The sequence below is a fragment of the Silene latifolia genome, chromosome 9 (assembly GCF_048544455.1).
Source record: "Silene latifolia isolate original U9 population chromosome 9, ASM4854445v1, whole genome shotgun sequence".
Taxonomy (NCBI): Eukaryota; Viridiplantae; Streptophyta; class Magnoliopsida; order Caryophyllales; family Caryophyllaceae; genus Silene; species Silene latifolia.
Genome location: NC_133534.1, coordinates 156,456,493 through 156,465,294, shown reverse-complemented (window position 1 = coordinate 156,465,294; position 8,802 = coordinate 156,456,493). Strand labels below are relative to the sequence as shown.

The 8,802-nt window shown below is 39.7% G+C and overlaps 1 non-coding gene across 1 annotated transcript; it reads right to left on the bottom strand.

Moving 5' to 3' along the window:
- Positions 1 to 2,613: 2,613 nt before the first annotated feature.
- On the bottom strand, positions 2,614 to 2,720 carry LOC141603357 (small nucleolar RNA R71). The gene has a single exon (XR_012525238.1). It is a non-coding gene; the product is annotated as a small nucleolar RNA R71 (small nucleolar RNA).
- Positions 2,721 to 8,802: the final 6,082 nt, after the last annotated feature.

The following is an 8,802-nucleotide window of genomic DNA, read 5'->3' as shown; positions in this document are numbered from 1 at the left end:
TCGATCGAGTGACTTAGAATCACTCGATCGAGCAGAATTAAGCTCAAACAACTCGATTGACCAGAATAACTACTCGATCGAGCAACCCCTAAAATGCATCCTTTCGATCGAGTAAAGAAAGTACCCGATCGAGGTATTCTACCATCCAAAACCACTCGATCGACCTATAAATCATTCGATCGAGTGATATTTGACTTCAGCAGCTCACAATTTCGTTAGTTTCGGCTTTGACTTGTCTTTTTAGCTCCCGAAATGGCTTCACGCATCCCGAGACAGCTACATTTCCCCTCCAAATTCACTCTTCCTTCAAATGCATGCAAAACGGATGGTTGATAAGTGCATATTTTATACATTTTAACCCCCTATATTACCTTGATTTTACATGTCTTTAGCACTTATCTTAAGTGTTTTATAGCTAATATTTCCATTTCTAGTTGTTTTGAATACTTTGACATATTTTGTAGGGAATAAGCTTTTTGGAGCTAAAATAACTACAAAGTACTAGAAATTGCAAGCTAAGAGGAAAGAAGACCAAATGGACTAAGGATTGGATGTTGCATGGACTTTGTGCTTCAAGTTGCATGAATTTTTGCATGAGAATTTGTTGGATCAATTAGCAAAATACAAATGAGATCAAACATCCAAGTCAAGCCCAAATTGCAAGTCAAAAGTCAAGGGGAAAGCATGGGATTCCAAAAGATCTTAAGATGCCAAATGCAAGCATTAACCGGGTGATTAATCACACATTTAATCACCCACATAGGATTCTCCAAGGAATTAAGAGAGGAATTAAGGCAAATAACCAAGGAACACACGACCCCGATCGGGGTTGGCGGCCCCGATCGGGGTTGCATGCCCTTTGGTTTCTTACGTTTCCTTATCCTCTCCTATAAATATGAGAGGTATTCCCAGGTTTTAGATATCCAATTTTACGTCCAAGTTTACTTACAATAAACCTCAAGCATTATATTTTCTCTCATTAGTTTTCATTTCAATTTATAAGTTGTTAAGCATTCCATAGTTAATCTTTCAACATTTTGTACTACAAACTATTATTCAAGCATTTGATATTCAAGCTTTTGGTTAATTTTTCTTCCATATAAGTTCTCCTTTATAACGTATTTCTAATTCCAAGTTTACAACTTACATTATTGTTTTAGTTATCACATAGTTATTATAATCAAGTATCTCATTTTACATTAGCTTTATTCTATTCACATGTTATATCATCTAATTAGTATAAATCATATAACCATGCTTAATATTTCTTATAATTTAGTTTGCAATTTACATTTTAGTATGAGTAGTTAAATTTCCTAGTCTAAAGGCTAGGGGAGCCATGCAAAATCAAATATATAACATGATTAAAAAAGTTCATAATAATATTGTTCAATTGTTTCCATCATATGTTTGCTTTGTTACGCTTAATCTTTGATTATCGGCCGTAGTCGTAGAAAATTTGTTCATTCGTTCTAAAGTCGAGAGGCACAGAATTGAATTAGACTAAGCATGTGTGGTAGGATGACCTAGTCATGGACTAGAGTTTTTCTAGGACCCGGTCTATGGTTGATACTAATGCCGTACGGTGGGTATCTTTAAGCCTAAACAATTGACAAGATTATTAGTATCAAGTTTATCATGTTCATATGTTTACCTTTGCATGAGTGACCCGAACCCATTAGACTATCTTTTATCATATTATTTACATTGCATTTTTATTAATCATCAACCAAACAAACCAAACGCAAATCGTAATCGACCTTGATAAAAATCTACCCATAGCAATTCACGATGTAATTCCCGTTTCCTTGGGTTCGACCCCTATTACTACATTAATTTGTGTCTAGGGAAATTATCTTTTCATAAATACGCGATAAACCTATCAAATTTTGGCGCCGTTGCCTGGGAAACGGTTTTATTGCTTTTTGAATTGTCTATTTTTATCTTGTTTTCCTTTGTCTTGGGGAACACTTATTCCTTGAGGCCGTTACTTATCACTTCTCTAGAAATTGTTGTCCTATGCCCAGGTCCTCACGCAAGGGAGAATTGCTTTCACCGGATTCCGATCCCGAGAGAACCTTTAGGAGAAGACGACGGTTTTGGAAGGAAGTGAAAGAAGCCTCTTCTCCCGTACAAGCCGAAAGTGCTAGAAAGTCTTACTTAGACGATCTAGAAGCCCTTGAAGAGGAGGAGGTTTCAAGTTCATCATCTCCACCACCATCACCATCTACTACCAAAAAGATGGTGAAACTTTCCGATCACTCAAAGCCCATCGCGGCCATGCTTCCGGCCGGAACCACAACCACTCAAATCACCGCGCCGGACTTCGAGATAAAACCGGATTTCATTAGCCTTGTGGAGAGGAAGCAATTTGGGGGAAGTCCTTTGGAGGATCCCAATTTGCATGTGCAAAACTTTTGTGACTATTGCTCCATGATCCGGCAAACGGGCGTCACTCAAGCCCAAATAAGGAAAATACTTTTCCCTTTCTCTTTGAAGGACAAGGCCAATCTTTGGATCAATAGCCTTGACCGCACCGCCATGGGAATCACCAATTGGGAGACTTTGGCTCTTTCTTTTTATCAAAAACTTTTTCTACCGGAGAAAACTCAAACTTTGAGGAGCCAAATTACCGGATTCCGTCAACAAGCTCTTGAGAGCTTATATGAGGCTTGGGAGAGGTACAAAGAGCTTCAAATACAATACCCACATCATGGGCTAGATGATTGGTTTCTAGCAATAACATTCTACAATGGATGTTGTGCCGAGTCCCGAAGGATTCTTGATTCCGCCAACAATGGGCGTTTTGATCAAATTGACACCGACCTTGCTCATGCCACGATCGAATCTATGGCGGTCCATGATGCCCAATATGTCAATTCCCGAGTTGTGCCATCTAAAGTTAAAGAAGAATCCTCTAACAACTCCGTTTTTCTAGCTCAAATTGCTTTGCTCCAACAACAATTGGCGGAAAGGGATGCTAGAGATTCCGTTCAACAAGTCAATGCCATGTCCTCAACAAGCCAAATCGTTGTGTGTGAAGGTTGCGGAGGTGCGGGTCACTATGCCGCTCATTGCCAAGCCCCCATTGAAGAGGTAAATGCCTTTCTAGCTTTAAGACAAAATGCACAAAATGCTTATCCACCGGGTACATTCTCAAACACATATAACCCAAATTCAAGATTTCACCCGAATATGTCTTAGAGAAGCAACAATGTGCTAAATCCTCAACCACAACCCCCACCACAACAAAATGCCTATGTCCCTCAACAACAAAAATATATCCCTCCACCGGGTTATCAAAATCAACAAAGGCCCCCACAAAACAATTTCCAACAATCTCAACCTCCACCACAAAATGCCCAACAAAGAACCAAGAGGGAGGTAAGCTTGAGGGCTTGATAATCCGTATGCAAAAGGAATTGTTGGCTCAAATCCAAAAGAATGAGCAAGCTCAAAATGCCGCAATCAAAATGTTGGAGCAACAAATGGCTCAATTGGCCTCATCTAGCTCTTCAAGGAAATCGGGTCAACTACCCCCTCAAGGTGAGGACCACATGCTACCCTTAATGCTATCTCCTTAAGAAGTGGTACGAAATATGATGGGCCATCCATGCCCAAAGATGATGAGGAGGTACTTGTTGAGTTGGAGGTCTCTCCAAATGATAAGGAAATTGAAGAAATTCCCAAGAAAGTGGATGACCCACTTGTTGTTGTTGAGAAAGTCAAGGAAGTGGAGGATGCTCCTCCAAAGAAAGATGTTGAAGCAAAGATTCCGGAAAAAGTTAAAGTGCCATTTCCTCATAGATTGGCAAAACATCAAAAGAATTCTCAATTCGGTAAGTTCATGGAAGTTGTGAAAAATCTATAGGTAACCGTTCCTTTTACCGAATTAATCACTCAAATTCCATCTTACACTAAGTTCATGAAAGATATTTTAACTAAGAAGAGGACTTTTGATGAGGTTGAAACAATAGCTCTCACCTCCGAGGTGAGTGCTCTTTTGCAAAACAAGTCCCCTCCTAAGTTAAAAGATCACGGTAGCTTTTCTATTCCATGCACAATTGGCACCTACCAAATTGATAAAGCTTTATGCGATTTAGGTGCTAGTGTGAGTGTAATACCTTACTCTATTTCTGCTAAGCTTAATATGGGAGTCTTAAAATGCACTAGTGTCACATTGCAAATGGCGGACCATTCTATAAAACGCCCTTTGGGAGTTTTGGAGGATGTTCCCGTTAAGGTTGGTAAGTTTTTCATTCCGGTTGATTTTATTGTTCTTGACATGGCCGAAGATGCCAAAATCCCAATCATTTTGGGAAGACCATTTTTTATACACCGCGGGTGCGTTTATTGATGTCAAGAACGGTAAAATTACATTGGAAGTGGGTGACGATAAGGTCACATATAATTTGAATAGTGCCATGAAGAGTCCTATGATAGAAGAGTCTTGTTATTCTATTGACATTTTGGATGTTGTTGACATTGTTATAGAAGACTCTACACCTCGATCTTTATCTAAAGATCCCTTGGAGGCACTCTTGCTTTTAGAATCATTTGCAGGTGATGATGATATTGGAAATGAGGAGATTGATGCTTTGGAGCAATAATTGGATGGAGAGGATCTATCATTGGAGGAGAGCTCACACTTTATAGGCTTGGTTGCTACACCTCAAGATGTTGAGGTAAAAAAACCCGAGCTTAAGCCCCTTCCTTCCAATTTGAGGTATGCTTTTCTAGATGATGAGGGGACGTGTCCGGTAATCGTTAGTGCTAAATTAGATGAGAGTCAATTGGCTAAATTGCTTCATGTCTTAAAGTCTCACAAGAAAGCCATTGGTTATACACTTGATGATTTAAAAGGCCTAAGTCCCGAATTTTGCATGCACTGAATCAATCTTGAGGAAGATCATAAACCATGTGTCCAAGGTCAAAGACGACTAATTCCTAACATGCAAGAAGTGGTCAAAAAGGAAGTGCTTAAATTGTTAGATGCGGGAATTATCTATGCGATTTCCGATTCAAAATGGGTGAGTCCGGTCCAAGTGGTTCCTAAGAAAGGAGGAACCACCGTAGTCAAAAATGATAAAAATGAGTTAATTCCAACCAGAATTGTGACGGGTTGGAGAATGTGCATTGACTATAGGAGGCTAAATATAGCCACCAAGAAAGACCACTACCCATTACCTTTTATTGACCAAATGTTGGAAAGGTTGGCATATCACAAATACTTTTGCTACCTAGATGGTTATTCCGGGTTCTTTCAAATACCCATTCACCCGGATGACCAAGAGAAGACCACGTTTACATGTCCCTATGGTACATTTGCCTACCGTAGAATGCCTTTTGGTCTTTGTAATGCCCCCGCCACTTTTCAACGTTTCATGATAAGCATCTTTTCCGACTACATTGAGTCTATCATGGAGGTGTTTATGGATGATTTTAGTGTATATGGTTCTTCAATTGATGCTTGTTTGACTAACTTGTCCAAAGTTTTGAAGCGTTGTGAAAAAGTTGATTTGGTGTTGAATTGGGAAAAGTGCCACTTCATGGTAAATGAAGGAGTGGTACTTGGTCATATTGTTTTGGAAAGAGGAATTGAAGTGGACCGTGCTAAGGTCCAAGTTATTGAGCAACTAACCCCACCGGTAAATGTGAAGAGTGTAAGGAGTTTCTTAGGCCATGCGGGTTTCTACCGCCGTTTTATTAAAGATTTTTCTAAGATTGCCAAACCCCTTACGGAGCTTCTTTTAAAAGATGCTCCCTTTGTGTTTACTAACGATTGTCTTGAGTCTTTTAATAGGATCAAGAAGGCTTTGATTTCCGCACCTATCATCCAATCACCGGATTGGAACTTGCCATTCGAACTCATGTGCGATGCAAGTGACTATGCGGTAGGTGTCGTGCTAGGACAAAGAGAGGACAAGGTTCTCCATGCTATCTACTACGCTAGCAAAACCTTGGATGCGACTCAAATCAATTATGCCACCACGGAGAAAGAGCTACTTGCCATTGTCTATGCCTTTGACAAATTCTGCTCTTACTTGATCGGTTCTAAAGTCATTGTTCGTACCGATCATGCCGCATTAAAGCATCTCATAGCCAAACAAGAAGCTAAGCCTAGGTTGATAAGATGGATCTTGCTCTTGCAAGAATTTGATCTTGAGATTAAAGACAAAAATGGGGCCGAAAATGTTGTTGCCGATCACCTATCCCGTTTGAAGTTCAATTATGGAGGTATTGAGTTACCTATTGATGATTCCTTCGCCGACGATGTTCTAATGATGTTGGAAACCAATACTCCTTGGTATGAAGATATAGCCAACTACCTAGTTGGAAGAGAGTTTCCACCCAACCTTTTATATCAACAAAGGAAGAAGTTCTTACATGATGCCAAGTTCTTCCTATGGGATGATCCACATTTGTTCAAACATTGCTCCGATGGGCTATTCTGGAGATGTATCCCACAATGGGATGTGAAAAGGGTGCTAGAAGGATGTCATTCTTCTCCTTATGGTGGTCATCATGGACCATCCAAGGCCGTTGCAAAGGTGTTGCAATCCGGCTTCTATTGGCCAACTATGTTCCAAGATGCCAAAAATTTCGTGATGGCTTGTGATGCTTACCAAAGGACGGGTTCCATATCAAGAAGACACGAGATGCCTCTAAATGGAATCTTGGAAGTAGAGGTTTTCGATGTTTGGGGAATAGATTATCAAGGACCGTTTCCTTCCTTAAAAGGGAATCGGTATATTTTGGTTGTCGTTGATTATGTCTCTAAATGGGTAGAGGCAATTGCTACTCCTACCAATGATGCTCGCAACGTGATTAAATTGTTCAAGAAGATCATATTCCCGAGGTTCGGTGTTCCAAGAGAAATCATTAGTGATCGTGGTACTCACTTCGGTGAGAAACAACTTGATGCTTTGTTGGAAAAATATAGAGTCTATCATAGAAGAGGCTTGGCTTACCACCCACAAACTAGTGGCCAAGTAGAGGTTTCCAACCGTGAGATCAAGTCCATACTTGAGAAAGTTGTTGCCAAATCACGAAAGGTTTGGATTATGAAGCTCGATGATACCTTATGGGCCTACCGTACCGCGTTTAAGACACCTATTGGTACCTCACCGTATAGGTTGGTCTATGGAAAGGCCTGCCATCTTCCCATTGAGATGGAACAAAAGGCTTTTTGGGCAATTAAGGAGCTTAACATGGACCCGAAATTGAGTGGAGAGAAGCGGTTGTTGCAACTCAATGAACTCGATGAATTCCGCTTGCAAGCTTATGAGAGCTCCCGTCTCTACAAGGAGAAAACAAAAAGATGGCATGATAAGAAGATCTTGAAAAAGGAATTTCAAATTGGTGATAAGGTCTTACTATTCAATTCCCGATACAAGCTATTTCCGGGAAAGTTACGATCACGGTGGACTGGTCCGTATACCGTCACAAATGTCAACAAGTTCGGTTCCGTTGAAGTGATGACCACCAAGGGCGAAAAATTCAAAGCAAACGGTCATCGTTTGAAGCTCTACCATGAGAATATGATCGTTGGTGTGATAGAGGAAATGACCGTTCAACCTCTACCGAAGAAAGCTTAAACCGACTCAAGCTTTTTCGTCGTGCAGGACGTTAAACCAGCGCTTCTTGGGAGGCAACCCAAGCTTTTTATTGCTTTTGTTTATTTTCGTTTTTAATTTTCTGCAATTTATTGTTTTTCGTAGATTAGTAATAAAATACTCGACTCAACGATGTTTCTTTTTGTGATTTTTAGGTGAAACATGAAGAAAGGAGAATTTGGAGTGCATTTGACACGCAACCCCCTGCAAAAACCCCGTTCGGGGACGTGGTTTTCGAAAAAAAGAAAACAATTCCCCTCCGTATCAACGCAAGTCAAAAACGGGATTTGCAGTCAACCCCGATCGAGGTCGTGGTTCTGTAGTTTTTTGCCATCTATTTCACGGGTAAGTAAAAAAAAGAAAATTTTCTATCACTCTTTTGCTACCCGACGGTACCTTATCTTCCCCATCTCCATTATTTTCTTCACTTTTCTACCTAAAATCACAAGGAAACTTCAATTTCTTCATTGATTTGCAAGATTCAATCATTCATTAACATCAACTTGGTAAGTTTTCTTCTCCTTTCTCTTTTAAATTCATCTATTGGAATCAATTAATTGGATTCTGCAAACCCTAAATCAATTTTGGGGAATTCGATTTTGTGCTTCTTAGTGCTAGAAATTGGTTGTAGAATGTTTATTACATGTTTGTAGTGTGAATTCGTTTACTAATTCATACTATTATGCCTATTAGGATGAATTTTGGTTTGCCTTAAGATGAATTTTGTCATAAAATTTCAGAAATATGGCACCAAGAAAAGCTCCTTCACAAGGTGCTTCTAAGAGAAGGAGAGGTGAGGCGGAGCCTTCAAATGCAGCAGCGGATGTCCAAATGGAGGAAGTCCCACAATGGCATGACCCGGAATATCCAAATGTGATCTTCAATTCACTAGCTCAATACAACAATTGGGTTATTTTGAAAAGCAAAGGTATGGAACCAACAAAATTCATTAACCAAGCATCTTTAAACAATATTGGAATAGATAAAAATGTTAAAGCTTTATTTAAAAATCTTGGCATGAAATCTTGTTATACCATGAATTATAAGACCTTCCCCGAACTCACCCTTGAGTTCTTGAGCTCTTTCGAGTTTCATAGGTCTACAAAACCCGCTTTTATTGTTTTTGTTACCTTTCGCTTGTTTAATGAAGATCATAGGTTGGACTTAGCGGATTTCGCCACTATCT